The 17,019-nt window shown below is 41.5% G+C and overlaps 1 protein-coding gene across 3 annotated transcripts in view; it reads left to right on the plus strand.

Moving 5' to 3' along the window:
• rapgefl1 (Rap guanine nucleotide exchange factor (GEF)-like 1) overlaps window positions 1-17,019 on the plus strand; it is a 106,884-nt gene that overhangs the window by 12,492 nt on the left and 77,373 nt on the right. The window lies entirely within an intron of this gene.

Raw genomic sequence — 17,019 nt, forward strand, 5'->3', positions numbered from 1 at the left:
GAAAGCCATTTAAAGCTAATGAATTACCTTCACAGTGTGGCCATCATTGTGTTATAGAATGGGATGGCGACCAATTAGCATGCAGCAAGCTTTCACACACAGCACTGAGAAAATGAGCAGCTCAGTATTTTTAGTGTTATCGACTGATGGATAAATATTGGTCAATACATCAGGGAGAACTATTCTGCGCCTCTTCCAAAAGCACCCTTGGGATTGTATTTTTACATCCATGTGGCTGTTAATTGAGAGGATTTTCTTTTTGTCTTTGTGAACCTCATGGTTACAAAACACAAAACCACAGAAGCTATATTGAAACGCCATCCCTATGTCTCTGTGTCACTAAAAATTAATTTTGTGACTATATACACAACCTCCCCAAGCTAAATTACAGACTTTAATTCAAAGTGAACACATCTAGTTATCAGCACAACAGTCCTTCATATGCTAAATTATTATCGAATGTTCTCTGTCATTTAACCTGCCTGTTTGAATTCGGTGAGCTTCAATGTTTGGAAAGGCTTCTTCCATTTATTCAAAATAAAATAGAATCAACAGACACATTACAGGACAGAAGAAGACGATTAACCCCATCATGTTGGCCTCCTGAAAGACCAATTCAGGTACTTCATATCCATACACATTCTCTCCTTTTCATATATTTAGAAAATGTAGAAAATGTTGTGGCATGGAAGGACCCCACTCTGCCCGTCATGTCTGCCGCCTCTTATATAAAAAACACATCCAACCTAATCCCATTTTGCATGATATCCTTGGAGGTAGCAGGACTTCAGGTACATATCCAGACACCTTTTAAATAAGTGATAATGGGAACTGCAGATGCTGGAGAATCCGAGATAACAAAGTGTGAAGTTGGATGAACGCAGCAGGCCAAGCAGCATCTTTAATGCTGCTTGGCCTGCTGTGTTTATCCAGCACCATACTTTGTTACCTTTTAAATGAGTTCAGGGTTTCCGGGTTGAATTCCTGACCTATTCCTTAATAGCTTGTTGCAGCTTCCAGCTTCCCCCTTCACTTTCAATCATGTAACTAATTTCTGCATTATCTGCAAACATCGTTGATATATTCCACAAAAAAAGACCATGGTACATAGTACTATCCCCTGTGGAACTCCATTGGAAACAGTGTTCCAATTACAAGAACACCCATCTATCATAGCTCTTTGACTCCTGTCTGAGTACTTTGAATCAGATTGCTATATTCCCCTGGATCCTATGAGCTGTTTTTTATAAGCCAGTCTACCATTAGGAACCTTGTCAAAAGCTGTGCTAAAATCCATGCTAAGATAACAAAGTGTGAAGCTGGACAGCAGGCCTATCCCTCACTTCATTCTAAGCCAAGATACAACAGTAGAAGCCTACAATTCTCTGGTACCACATTAGTATTGTGTCGTGTTTCAGTTTTGAGAAGCCATATGCCTCAGGGTTTGGAGTTTGCAATTTATGAGATGGCTGCTGCTCACAATTAAATGGAGGGAAGGTTTCTCCTTCACAAATAATTTACACTATGGAGTAGTATAAACTGGTAATTTGCTTTTCAAAACAGGCATTCCATATTGCACCACCTATCATATGGTATCCTGTATGTTTTTAGATCAAATATCCAAATACTCCTTGAACTGTTTAATTTTAATACCCCTGACTAGTATATCAATGCGAGCGCCAGTAGTCACTCTCCATCTATAATTATGGTTTACATAATATTCAAAATATTGCATATCTGGAAATACATTACAAATCCCGATTTCAACCTTGGGTCTCAGTGTGAATACAGATCATTCTTTATTCCATTTCAGAACCTAGACCACATAGTATTTGAATCCCTCCTTTCCCTGTCTCAATTTTGACTTCAGCCTAATAACTTAGTCCTGACATAAGAACGTAAGAAATCAGAGCAGGAGTAGACCAGCTGGTCCCTCGAGCCTGTCCCACCGTTCCATAAAGTCATGGCTGATCTCTTTGTGGACTCATCTCCACTCGCCCACCCGGTCACTTAATTCCTTTACACTTCAAAAATCTACCTATCTTTGCCTTAAAAGCATTCAATAAAATAGCCTCAACTGCTTCACTGGGCAGGGAATTCCACAGATTCACAGCCCTTTTGGAGAAGTTCCTCTTCAACTCAGTCCTAAATCTGCTCCCCGTTTATTTTGAGGCTAAGCCCCCTAGTTCTAGCTTCAGTTGCCAATGGAAATAACTTTCCTGCTTTCATCTAATCTTCTCTATTCCCTTCATAATTTTATGTTTCTATAAGATCTCCACTCTCCTCATAAGTTAACCTTCTCAACTCCAAAAACAATCTAGTGAACCTCCTCTGTATCCCCTCAGGTTCCAGTAAGTCCTTTTTAAGTAAGGAGACCAAAATTGTACACAGTACTCCAGGTGTGGCCTCACCAGCTCCCTATAGAGCTGCATCATAGCCTCCCTGTGTTTAAACTCCATCCCTCTTATCTATTATTCTGTTTTGACATCTCCATTCTGTAGTGACACTCCCTCTGTTTGTCTAGTTTCCTATGTGCTGAGCCACATGTTTGTGAAAGTCTTCACATGGCACAACATTATTCCACTGTTCAGTTTGTTTTCATTCCAAACATATTCTTTCCTTCAGGCTTAAGCTGCCATGTATTATAATCTGCTTCCACATCAACTAGCCTCCTTTCTCACCCAACTCATACGTGCTGAGATAGGGGCCTTACAATCTAAACAGGCTGTTCTGAAACCAGACACAACAAAATTGAACTACATTCATACACACTGTTTGTCATGTCAGTGTTTGGCTCAAATGGTGCGTTATGTAATATGTTTTACAGTTTTGGGACCCTGGTCATTGCCAAGGTCCAGATAATTACAGGTCAGCAAGTGTAGCCTTAGTAGTGGGATCAATTCCGAGACACACGATAAACCATTGCTTACAAAGGCATGGAGTCATCAAAGATAATCAGATGTTATGGGAAAGATTGTGTCTGATCAACTTAATGGAGCTTTTTTTTGAGGAGGTCACAAGGAAGATAGATGAGGGTAATGTCTGTGATCAACCATGGATTTTAGCACAGCTTTTGACAAGGTTCCTGACAGGGCACATGATTGGAGAATTAATTGCTATCCACTCAGAAATCTGCCAGCATTTTCATGTTCACTGTGACGTTACGTGAACTCCGACTAGGAGCAGAGATAATAGGAACTGCAGATGCTGGAGAATCCGAGATAACAAAGTGTGGAGTTGGACGAACACAACAGGCCAAGCAGCATCTCAGGAGCACAAAAGCTGACGTTTCGGGCCTAGGCCCTTCATCAGAAAAAGTTTGTCTTGGACATCTTGAAGCACTTTGGGTCATTTAACCGTGTTAAGGATGCTGCAAGAGTGTTCTTTGCCATTTTAGGCTTTGAGCTTTTGATTATTTAATGCCTTACACAGTTCTTTACCTCCACGTTAACTGTCTTTCCGAATTCGGAAGGTTCCATTGCTGATCCTGTGCTGGTGTCAATCACTGCACATGGCCACTTGAGATGATTAGCTCCATCATGTTGGTGTTTTATTAGTCAGAAATTTGATGGGTTAGGAATTCAGGTTTTGCTGTGCATTGTCAGTTGTGTTCAGATAAACAAGGCACTCTCTCCAAACACCTGCCCCATACTCAGTTACTGGGCAATGCAGGCAAGTACCAACCTGCTGCTTCACTTCAGTGATTCAGATGGAAGCAGCTGTACTCTTGATTTGTTCACAGCAGTTAGCACTATACAACCCTTCAAAGAAATGACTTCTTTTGTTTCTCTTAATGGGCTTTGAGGATAACGTTTTTCTTTTGCTGTTTAGGTAGGATTTGACAGAGATTTAAAAAATTGAACCTTTCTTGTCTCTTTATACCTGATGCCACTATTCAGCACTCCTTGAAGTATGCCTTTGGCGATAATCCTGGGCACTCCCTTCATTATGTGTACTTCATTGAAGTCTTTCCAGCTCATCCTCTGAACTGTGCCATTTAGCTTGAAGGAAAGAATCAGGGCTGCAGAGGTGGTTGTATACTGAGATGTACTGTAATACCAGCCAGGCAACATCTTTAACAATGATGCAGTTAGCTGTGTTTGCACTGAATCAATTTGAAATGTGAACAATAACGTGCCCCCCCCCCGCCCATCACTCCTGGAAGTTCCACCGACATCATGTGCGTTCTCACCACTGTCCTAGATGGCTCAGCCCATGTGTGTTCATGCTGAATCACATGTCTGCCCTCTTAGGGAGCATAGTCATCATCAGAAATGGGAGAGTTATGCTTAAAAATGCTATCATATGCATTCAATGCAATTATACTTTGTGAGTTGACTTTCTATGACAGGATGACCTTTGCACACTGACAAAAATGTTAGGGGAATAATACAATTATTGTCAGATCCCCCAATACCAAATAACTTGTGTGAAACAAATGATATCCCTTTTAGAAAACTGTGTGAATATTTATTCTAGGGTGAAGAGGAGATAAATAACTGCAGTTTAGAGCCCTAAAAGAAAGATGTATTATTGATGAAGCATGGTCTTGTTTTTCCTTACCATCTCCCTCCCCGTAGAGTTATAGGGTGGAAACTTTAGTTTCTCTGGTAGCCCACTTGGAGGCAGGGACAGCATTAAATTTGTGAATAATACCTGAATCCCACCACAATACCACCTCTGCCAAAGTTCATGTTCTGGGCAAGAGTGGGTATGGCCCATGAAAGGAAACAGCACAGGTCATTTGCTGGCACATTCAGCTTTTTGGGTCCTCTGTTCAGCAATTGTGATATTAGCGATTAGAGTCAGTTTAAAAGTTCAGACTGAACTATTCTTGTGTTCCAAGGTTACTTATTGTCATGGAACCACGTTGTAGATGGAGGTTAAGTTACAGAATGGCCACAATCTAATTTAAATGTCAGAATAGGTTCAAGGAGCTGAATGATCTACTCCTGTTTAATGTCCTCTGAGATGAGATGAGGAAAATTGGCCAGTGTTTGAATTCTCGTTCAACATTCATTGGCTGCCATGTTGACCTGTGGGATGCCTGTTGACATTGTCTCATGGTGTAACCCTGGTCATTTTGAGAGTCTTCTTGTGTTCAAATTGCTGTTATCATCATAGAGGATCGTAGAATCCCTACAGTGTAGAAGCAGGCCCTTCAGCTCAACAAGTCCAAACCACCCTCAGAGTATCCCACCCAGACCTATCCCCCCATAGCCCACCAAATCTACACACCCCTGAACACTACGGGCAATTTAGCATGGCCAATCCACCTACCATGCACATCTTTGGACTATGGGAGGAAACCGGAGCACCCGAAGGAAACCCACGCAGACATGAGAGAATGTGCAAACTCCACACAGCTGTCACCTGAGGCTGGAATTGAACCCGGGTCCTTGGGGCTGTGAGGCAGCAGTGTTAACCACTGAGCCGATGTGCTGCCCTGATCAGATAAGCAATTGTGTTTCATGAAAGTGCTCTCCTCTGGTGCCAGCCAATTTCAAGCAGAAATATTTTTAACTAAGTGAAGAACTGGCTGAGTTTTAAAATTTATTCCTATTATCATTTTAAAGAAGTTAATGAGAAATTAATTAGGGTACAGGCCATAAATTTATCTAGCTATTAAGTAAATCAAATAAATTCATGAATTACATTCAGTAGGTTAAGCTAAATATAGCTATTACGTCAACCCAATAGTAACAGTGAGACAGTTACAAAGATTATGAATGTAGATGATTTGGGAATTGTACAAAGAATTGAGCCACTTTGAAGTAAGAAAAACAACCTTTGGTTTGAGCACATTGTGTAATTACAAAGCAGGTGCTTTTAAAGTAAGTTTTTCTCCATGATAATTGAACGTTTCCTATGAATTGGCTAACAATTTCTCTTCCTTCCTTAAGGCATCACAAGTAAGCCGTCACAAGGTTTCCAGACAAAGAAGATTTGTTTGCAATTTCTGCAGTGACTTTCTCAACGTTAGGACATAAAAATGTTTTATGGCATTTTTGAAGTATGATCATTGGCATAATGTGGGAAACACTGCCAAATATTTATGCACAGCAAGCTCCCAGTGACACCAATGTGATGATGAACAGAGCTGTTTTTATAAGAGATAGCAAGAACTGCAGACACTGGAGTCAGAGGTAACGCAGTGTGGAACTAGAGGAGCACAGCAGGCCAGGCAGCATCAGAGGACCAGGAAAATTGGTGATTCAGATTGGAATAACAAGGTGTAGAGCTGGATGAACATAGCACGCCAGGCAGTAGAGGAGCAGGAAAGCTGATATTTCAGGTCTGGACCCTTCCAGACCTGAAACTTCAGCTTTCCTGCTCCTGTAATGCTGTGTTGATCCAGCTATACACCTTGTTATCTTAGAGTCTCCAGCATCAGCAGTTGCTACTATCTGTTTCAGACTGGGATCCTTCTTCAGAAAATTCAGAAATGTCAAGTTTCCTGCTCCTCTGATGTTGCCTGGTCTGCTGTGTTCCTCCAGCTCCACACTGTTATCTCTGTTTTTATAATGTTGGTTGAGAGGGATGGTTCTTGTGGTGCAGTGGTGGTGTTTCTACCTCCTGGGCCAGGAGGTGTGGGTTCAATCCCCACCTGACCTGGAGGTGTGCCATAATTGGCTGATGCAAAATATTTTGTTAAATTTTGGACAAGTCATCAGGGTGAAAAACTCTTCTTTGAATTAGTACCTTGGAATCTTTTACCCTCTGCCCTGTCAGATAGAAGTATCTTATTTCAACATCTCATCTGAACAAGGAATATTGTATGCCAAATAATTCTCTGTAGACATTAGAAGTATCTTATAAAATACTTCCATAGGAAGATTAGTCTTCTGAAAACCAATAGGACACTCAAATATTTATCTCTTTATGGTTTAATCAATAGTCAACAACAGGCTTACCGAATATCCAATTTCATAGAATCATAGAATACCTATGTTTCCAATCTACAGATTCCAATTTATCCAAAATTCTATGCGTAACTTTCTACCGAGAATTAAAGAATACCTAGGGTCGCAGTAGGCTGTTGGGCCCATTGAATCTGACCACCCCTCCCGAAAAGCATCCCACCTAAATCTACACCTCTATCCTATCCCTGTAATCCTGCATTTCTCATGGCTCCTCCACCTATCCCTGGATATCCCTGGATTCTATGTGCAATTTAGCATGGCCAATTCACCTAACCTACACATCTTTAGACTGTGGGAGGAAACCGGAGCACCTGGAGGAAACCCACGCAGACACAGAGAGAACGTGTAAACTCCACACAGACAGTCACCTGAGGCTGGAATCAAACCCGGGTCCCTGATGCTGTCAGGCAGCTGTGCTAACCACTGAGCCACTGTGCCGCAATTTAGTTGGAAATTTGGCGCACACAAAATAGTTGCAACATATACTTACGTGATATTATACATACACGGAAGGCAATCCATTTAAATATGACATAACTGCTCTCTTCCACTTTTTTTTGTTCAATATCCTTCTCCACTTCCATCTTTGTACATCAAAGGGAAAATATTCCTTCCACGGCATCAAACCTCAAAAACTAACGGGTAAGCATTTTAAAGTTTATTGAAGTGTTTCACAGAAGAGAATATTTAAAATATCATTTCACTCCAGATACATTGCAGTATTCCTGCCCTGCCTGACCTTCCATTGATTAATGAATCCTCTCATTGAGCAATACACCAATGTCATTAAAGGAACCAAGCAGAATTGATCTTTAAACTTGCCTTTCTTCCCCTGCCCCCTCCGCCTCCACCTACATCCTTGTAAAATTGTTGAATTAATTAAGAGACAATCCTGTATTGACTACGTGTTCTATTTTAACTTTCAAATTGCTGCACTTGGAATTTTGATTAAGGCTGGTCATCTGTACTGCCTATGTTGTGTCATGACTGCAGAGATGTGGGAGCTGCTGAATGGAAGTATAACCCAGCGCCATTCCTCAGACGACATGTCCACCCTGGGCCTCCTGAGGAGCCACCCGAAGGTTGCAGGAACAGCAACTCATATTCTGCTTGGGAACCCTGCAGCGCAATGGTATCAATGTGGATTTCACCAGCTTCAAAATCTTCCCTCCCCCACTGCATCCCAAAACCAGCCCAGCTCGTCCCCACCTCCCTAACTGTTCTTCCTCTCACCTATCCCCTCCTCCCACCTCAAGCCGCACTCCCATTTCCTACCTACTAACCTCATCCCGCCCCGTTGACCTGTCCGTCCTCCCCGAACTGAGCTATCCCTTCCCTACCTCCCCACCTATGCTCACCTCTACAGGCTCCATCCCCGTCCCTTTAACCTGTCTGTCTCCTCTCCACCTATCTTCTCCACTGTCCACCTTCAATCCGCCTTCCCCCCCCCCCCGCCTCTATTTATTGCAGAACCCTCTCCCTATCCCTCTTTTCTGATGAAGGGTCTAGGCCTGAAACATCAGCTTTTGTGCTCCTAAGATGCTGCTTGGCCTGCTGTGTTCATCCAGCTTCACACTTTGTTATAACCCAGAGCAGACATGTCTGCACTAAGTCTCTGCAGCTGCAGGAACCTTAGCACTGCATTCCTGAACCCAAGGCCAAGCTCTAAACCCTGTGACATCTCAGGGAGGAGCAAGGTTAGCTGGATATTTTGTTCCAGGAGGCAGTCATTTCCCTTGGCATAGGGTCGTCTGACTGAGTCAAGTGGCAGGGTCAGGAGAGTTTGGCTGTAGATGAGATGGGCAAGGGGAGTACCAAGTACAGGAGCCTTTGCAGTCATCCGACAGGCCTGAGGTGCTTTCAGCTGGTCTGGATGAGAGTGGGGTCTACAGGTTGAAAGAGCAAACTAATTATAGTGTTGTGCTAGAAGAAGCTAGTCAGGTAGGGGCACAATAAAGAAGTGTAATGATCATAGGGGATGGTATAGTGAGATGGTATTGATGTTCTCCACAGAAGAGGGAGTGTGTTGACTACCAGGTGCCGGGCTTTGTGTCATCTGCGCAAGACTGAAGAGGAATATAGTCTTAGAATAATTTTAAGGCAGGGATAGACCGACTCTTGATGAGTGTGGAAGTGAAAGCTTATTGTTGGAGCTAAGAATGTGGATAATTCCAACAGCCATGATCTTATGGACTGATGGGATGGCTGAAGGGCCTGTCCCTGCTCCTTGTTGACAAAGAGCTGTATGAAATCTCACTTGTAAAATATTTCTGTGAAATCAAAGGGGCACCAGATCAGCAGGATGCACAATCTTTTGCTGCTGCTGTCATGCACCAGAAGGATTTCCTTTTAACACCACCACCCCACCCCATACCTGGGTTTAAGTTCACAACTCTTACAATAATAGGCTCCATATGTTTGCATAATACCTTGGCAGAACTAGAAATGCAATGCATTGCTGAATATTCATGAAATATTTCTGACACATTTGCAATTTCTTTTAAAAAAGTTGCAAATCAGGGCTCCACAGTTGAAATTTTATACTCCATTAATAATTCTTCATTTAACTTGTTATAAATATCTGTATTCGTGCTTTTCCCTTGCTCTCTGCAAAGCTTGTGAGTACTCCCGTCATTCTTTATGCATTCATTGTGACACCTGTGATTTTTTTAAATGGTTAAATGATAGAAACCCAGTTGCTCCAACATATTGTGAAACTTTCATTTCAAAAGAAACCTTTTGACTTTTAAAGGAAAGTGTGCACATCGAGGTACGAACAGTTTGCTTCAAATTGATGGAGAATGATGGAATAGTTACAGCTTGCAGTTTAGAAAATCAAGCAGCGTCCGATACATCCACATGTCAACAGTGTAGTATTCCATCTGAGTCATGGGATGTCATGTTCTGTCCTAAAACAATGAACGTTTAGACCCACAGTAAGCAGCTCCACTCACAAATAAAAAATTGACATCAATTACATGTCTGTCATACTGCAGGCGTCATGTTCTGAGATAATTTAGATAACAGTTTCTATCGCATCTCAAATGCTGCTTTTTGTCACACTTCAGATGTTTCTTTCTATTGCGTACAAAAGTAGTCTTTTTTTTAAAAAATGAGGAGTTTGCATCCTCTTGGAATTACCTGATAATGTCTGTTTTGTGCTATGAGCACTTAAAGGAACTGGCTAGTTTCATAGAAACATAGAAAATAGGTGCAGGAGTAGGCCATTCGGCCCTTCAATTTGACACTACCATTCAATGTGTTCATGGCTGATCATGCAATTTCAGTGTCCCACTTTAGCCGTAGGGACCATGTCCAGCTCCCTCTTGAATATATCTAATGAGCTGGCCCCAACAGCTGCCTGTGGGAGAGAATTCCACAGGTTCACAACTGTCTGAGTGAAGATGTTCTTCCTCATCTTAGTCCTGAATAGCTTGGCCCTGGTACTTAGAATGTGACCCCTAGTTATGGATTTTGCCAACATCAGGAACATTCTTCCCACATCCAACCTGTCCAGTCCCATTAGGATTTTACATGTTTCTGAGACACGCCCCAATCATTCTTCTAAATTCCAGTGAGCACAATCCCAGCCAATCTAGTCCTCTTCATCCTGGGAATCAGTCTAGTGAAACTTCACTGGACTCTTTCAGTAGCAAGACTGTCCTTTCTTAGACTACCATGAGCACTTAAAGGAGCAGGCCAGTTTTAATACAGCTGTAGGTAAAGATCACAACTGCATTTGGGATTGCACAGGCAACAGGAAATAGTAAGCTCATTAGTGAGGTAGGCAGCCACCAGCAAAACATACCTTGAATGTTTTCCTGATTTAAGAGCTAACCAAAGATTTTACTGTCAATGTAAATGCCAAAACTGATATTTAATTGATATATGGAAGGCCATGCTGTTTTAGTGCATCACTGCATTTATTTTAGTGCATTTCCCACATTAAAAGTAGTCCATATCTTTACATTGATTACACAAAACAGTTTGAATTTTTAAAATATATTCCATTTGGGAATGTTAATCACTGAATTTGTATACTTTGCATTATACTCCGAGATAGGGAGGAAGATATTGGGGAAGGAACATGTCATTGATGTGGACTTTCTTCTAAGTGTTGAGGTGTTTTAATGTTCTTTTTACAAACCACTACAGTAAAGGAGATTCCTAAGGACTTTTTAAAGATCATTCACAGGGTGAGTGTGTTTCTGGCTAGGCCAGCATTCATTGGTGGTTAAGAGTTAACCACATTGCTATGGGTCTGGAGTTGCAGGTAGTCCAGATCAGGTTAAGGATGACAATTTCCTTCCCTAAAGGACACTAGTTGTTCTGACAATCAACAACAGACTGGTAGTCTTCATTAGGCGTCTTAATTGCAGATTTTTATTGAATTTAATTCCATCACATGCTATGGTGGGATTCAAACCCAGGTCCCTGAAACATTGCCTGTCTCTGGACTAATACAATAATAACAATAATACCATTAGGCCATGACCTCCCTCTAAATAGTAAGACTGTTATCGTGAATGAACATTTGCTCATCCTAATGGTTTGATCCAGACTGGGCCTGATTCTAAAGACAAGCTGGGTGGTCGCCAAGGACACCAGGCTTTAAGGAAGAGCCAGATCAGAATCAGCTTTAACAAGTAAGTAGAGGTAGAATTTGATTCTAGATTTCTCATTTTTCTCTGTTTTGAATGTGGAAGGGCTCTGTATTCATGGGTTGCCAATGGTGCCAAAGTCCCTTGGGCCAGCCATGGTTTGATTACCTGTTTTAGTTCTATTTCTATTCCTTTTCACTGAACAGCTGTTCGCAAGAAGATTGTCATTGGTGTGAAAATCTCTTTGCTTCATGCTGTTGATGCCAAGCCATGACTGTTAAGATAGAATCTAATATTATCCTAAGCGTTGTATTGGGATAGTAGCTTTTTTTTTTACATTTCAGATTCAATGCTTGGACACTATTTTCACTGGGATGCTGTACGTTAATTATTTTTTATGCTTGTGTATCGTTAGAAAGAAAGACTTACATTTGGGTAGAGCCTTTCACAATCACAGTACATTCAAAAGCTGTTTGCTGCCGATGAAGTGGCGTCACTGTTGCAATGTTTGCAAAACAATAGCCAGCTTGTGCGTGACCTGCTGAAAAGTCAGGAAGTAAATAATCTGTTTAAATCATACAAATGGAAATTGGCTTGTACCATTGATCTGCTTCAAAACTGCACCATAGAATGTTTTCTGCCCACCTGAGAAGGCTCGCAGATTTAATGCGCGTCTGAAAGATTGCACCTCTGACAGGAAGTGTTGTACATGGTGCTGTGCTGAAGTGCCACTTTGAACTGTTTGTTCTCAAGTCCTTGGAGTGGGATGTCTGGCTCAGGGGGACTAACTGAGTCACAAACAAGACTTTGTTGTTCGCTGGTGCATCTTACTGAGTGAAGGTTTTGTGTAAGAGTTTTACAAAATTCCAATGACAATAAAATTGTCTCTTGTTTAGAAAGTGAGCTAATCAACATTCTCCATCTATGGAGAAAAGCATGTATTTTTTAAAAAATTGTTTAGGTAGATCAAGTTTGCAAAAGCACTAATATATTAAGCAAACTATTGATTGGCTGTTATTAAAGACAATGATTTGCCAGTCCAGGCATAATGGACTAAATAGCTTGCTGCCCAATATCATTCTAATTCTGTGCCAGTCAAAATGTTTCATTGCTTTCCCCAAGATATTTCCTAACCTATCGGTTTCCTTTGCCTGAAGCATATAAACCATGTATTAAATGTGCACCAGATAAAATATTTTTGTACTCTGTCCTGGAAAAGTGATACGAACAAATGTTCTTGAAGGATAATAGTCTCACTAATGTCCTGAAGAATCTGCTTTGCTGTAGTAGTTTATAAAAGGAACATGAAACGAGGGAGATTTGATGGGCCTGCTGCTTCATGTATGGACCTGTCAAAATAAATTTGTACTAGCGTGTGGAATTGTGAAAGTAGATGGAGGTTTTTTTTAAACCTACTACTTTACTCAGAGGGCCTGAATACTATTTGATGCAAGTGGATCCTCAGCAAGAAAGAATGTAAAAGAGTGATGATTAATATCTAGCGAAGGGGAAAGAATACAGAAAAAAAATGCTCCAAAAGTACTTTCAAGATTGGTGCCTGAGCTGAGACTGTGAATATATCTGGAAAGATTAAACAGCTTGCGGGGTTTCATTGCAGAGAAAGAGAAGACCAAACAAAAAAACTAAATAACTTTGGGTCAGAAACAAGCCAGAAATTGCTAAAAACAATTCAGCAGGTCTGGCAACATCTGTGGAGAGAAATTTGAGTTATTGTTTTGTTAGATCATTAAACAAAACGAATGGCCTTACATGTTTACCCTACCTATTGTACACCCAACTGTGTAAGCTTCATTCATTCCCACTCTAAACTTGGAGTTACTAGCTTTCTGACAATATGCTGGATTTAGTCATTGTTCTGGGAGGACTTTGATCTTCTTTTATTTAAAGCAACCCTTCGCAGAAGTAACTAAAAACTATGTCTCTATTTTGAAATCAAAATTCTAAAAATGCCAAGATATATGTAAACAACATATCTCATTACAAGACTCAACACCTAGTCACCTCTACCCTCTATAAACAGCGCTGGGAGAAAAAAAATGTCAATTACCTCTTCAAAATTCCACACCCGAGCATTAATTTAGTTAGACAAGTTTGTACATGGAACAGCAGGACCCATCAAATCTCCCTCACATTCATTCATTTTGGAACAGAAATGTATTTGTTGTACACTTCTCTTGTGATGGTTGTTCTTCAGGCAACAAATACGTAATTCCAACTTGCAGCATTAATAAATTCAGTTAAGAATTGGGGAAGAAAACTGCTTTGCTCTGAGAATGGTGAGAACATGGCGCATACTAAGGCTGGGGATGGATTTTAAAGACTCCCGTGATGCCACTTTTTCACCGTTACTTGGTCAAAATCCTGCAACTCCCTTACTAAAGCATTGCGCCTGTCCCTGCACCAAATGGACTGGAGTGGTTCAAGAATGCAGCTCACCATCACCTTTACAAAGGTGACTAGGGATGAGCCAAACTGCTGGCCCAGTCAGCAACACATTTTCCCCTGCATTAATTTTTTAAAAATTGAGGGTATCAGAAGGGAGAAGAATGTGGGGATAAAGTGGCCTCACCCTCTCTCAAATCTGTTCATGAACTAATTTGGATGAATGAGTGGCTAGCGGGACATGTAGTCTGTTGGAATGTGGAGGTTCTGATTGGGAATAGCATGAGATGTGAGTTGCTAATCAGGGGAAAGACCAAGAATGTGAGACTGAGTCAAAACTTTACCTGAAATGATGGAATTTAGAGGAATAAAACAGTATAATCAGACCAACTAAGATCAAATATCTTTTGATCTTTTTCTTTTTTCTGTCTCCTCACCTGTCCTGAAGATACTGAATCATTAGTGGGTTCAGTTCCAGAGATTTCTATAGTATAATCATCCAATGGCTCTTCTTCATCTATAAAACCATTGGGTGACTGCTTTTGCACCATATCATTGTGCTAGAACCTGTACTTATCTAATATCCACATATCAGTTTGGTGTCACTGGCTAATGATTAGGTGTGAGCAAGTGTATTTTCTTCTCACACCTAAGCCCAGGTGTGTTGAAGCCACTTGTCTTATTCTGTCTTACAATTGACTTACTGAGCTGATTTTAAGATTGTGTGTCTGGGATTTTCCTGGTCTTCTGTCCTGCACAAGAGAGAGGCACTAAAACATCTGGCCTTCATTCTGCCTTCTGAAAAATAAAATAAAGCAATTTCTTTACTTGGTATTCATATCCATTAAATCTGTACAGTATGGAAACAGGCCCTTCAGCCCAACATGTCCACACTGGACCTCAGCGCGCATTCCATCCAGACCCATTTCCCAAACCCACCTAATCTACACATCCCTGGACATTATGGCCAGGCTAAATTGCCCAATCTACCTAGCCTGCACACTTTTTTGGAGAACCCGGAGGAAACCCATGCAGACGTGGGAAGAATGTGCAAACTCAACACAGACAGTTGCCTGAGGGTGGAATCGACCCTGGTTCCCTGGCGCTGTGAGGCAGCAGTGCTAACCACTAAGCCACCATGCTGCCCCAAATTATATTTCTGCTACGTTCATTAGAGTTTGAAAAGATGACTTTATAGAAAACTATAACAGTGAAACGAGGAGTACTGATTGCCAATGGTATTTGTATCAAAACTGGCAACTTTTCTGATACCAAGGTGTTAATCAGAATGAAACAACTTGCTTTTCATATCAGTAGCTTCAAATTGCTATTCAAAGTGATGATCGAGATGTGATCAAGAATAATTAATATTTGTTAATATTCAGCATACACCCTGTTCAGTTATTTTGGAATTTGTTCTTTCGTGTCTATGCTTTTGCCAGGCTATTGAATAAGGCAGTGATGTGTTATTGATGCAGCGCATGTCAGCGGGAAAAAAGCTGATCCAGCAGTTTGTCAAATTAAGCTCAGTATGTTTTCCTAACTCTTGTGGGGATGGGATGGTGAGGGGATGGCGGGAAGAATGTAGATAATGTGGAGAAATGGCTGCAAAAGGGAAATAATTCCTCCTGCTAATTGTGAAATCATTATCCATCATTTACAGTGAGGGGTCAGGCATTTTCTTCTCGCACCGTCTTCCAGCCTAACCCCCATTCCCCAAGTGGTAAGGCAAGACAAAGGGTAGCGAGGAGCAACCTTGTGTAACCTTTGTCAATGTGACCAATTTCAAGCTTGTGTAGAAGTCTGCAGGACCCATTGCGAAGCCCACCACGCCCAATCACAATGTAAATTCTTTGCTTATGACTGTCCCTCGTTGTTATTCTCCTGTCCTGAAAGTGCTGAGGTTGATTAAAAAATGTTGGATCCCATGGGAACTTGTTCAAGGGACTAGTTGACATGATGAGGCTGAACAGGTCACTATCCAGCCTCTTGGTGGGGGGGGGGGTGTAATCTTGCATCCAAATTGAACTTACCCTTGTTCAGTGTGAGTTCTTAATACAGTGAGTTGTTATGATCTAGATTGCAAGGCCTCAAAGGGCAGTGGAAGCAGATGCAGCTGTCACTTTCCTAAGGGAATTGGATGTAGCTTTTGAAAGGGACAAAAATAACAGGGCTATGGGGAGCATGACTAATTAGATAGCTCTCAAAAGGCCAGCACAGACAGGAAGGGCCGAGTGATCTCTTAGGTGCAGTAAGATTTCATGATTCTGTGCTCATTTCCAGCAAGAGTCTTTGAATTGTAATCAAGAGCAGGAATCCTGACTAATTTATAATCCTGGAATCTGGTAAATATTGTCCTTCAGCTGTCATTCCATGAGGATTGCACCTCATGTAGGAGTAGTAAACAAAGAGATTGCATTGTGATTAAGCATGATGGAGCTGGAGAGAACACAATGGGTCCTACAGGCTTCTGCAGCATCTTGAAGTAAGTCACATTGACAGAAATCACACACAAGTGCACAGTGACTCAGTGGTTAGCACTACTGTCTCAACTCACCAGGGATCTGGGTTCAATTCTACCCTGGAGCAAAGATCTGTGTGGAGTTTACACATTTTCCTGTGCCTGCGTAGGTTTCCTTCAGGATTCCTTGGATTTCCTCCCACAGTCCAAAGATGTGCCAGTTAGGTGGATTGGCTGTGCTGAATTGCCCAGTGTCCCGGAATTTGCAGCTAGGTGGGTTAGCAATGGGAAATACAGTTACAGGGATAGGGCAGGGGTGTGGGTATGGATGAGATGCTGTTCCGAGGGTCGGTGTGGACTCAATGGGCTGAATGGCCTGCTTCTACACTGTAACAATTCTACGATTGGATTTGGGATTTTCTAAGCAAAGGTTACTTTGTTTGGCAGGACCCCAAGAAACAAAAATATCTAACAAATCTTATCATAAGTTGTCAGGTGGAACCGGAGGTTTAACGGTTAATCCTGTATCAACACTGTGCTGCGTGATGCTGTAAGTTCAGGTTTGTCCCTGAACCTCTGTGTTTCTGTTCTCGGGCTGGCAACATGGGCTGGGGAGATTTGCGAGTAGCTA

The sequence above is a fragment of the Stegostoma tigrinum genome, chromosome 31 (genome assembly GCF_030684315.1).
Source record: "Stegostoma tigrinum isolate sSteTig4 chromosome 31, sSteTig4.hap1, whole genome shotgun sequence".
Classification (NCBI taxonomy): Eukaryota; Metazoa; Chordata; class Chondrichthyes; order Orectolobiformes; family Stegostomatidae; genus Stegostoma; species Stegostoma tigrinum.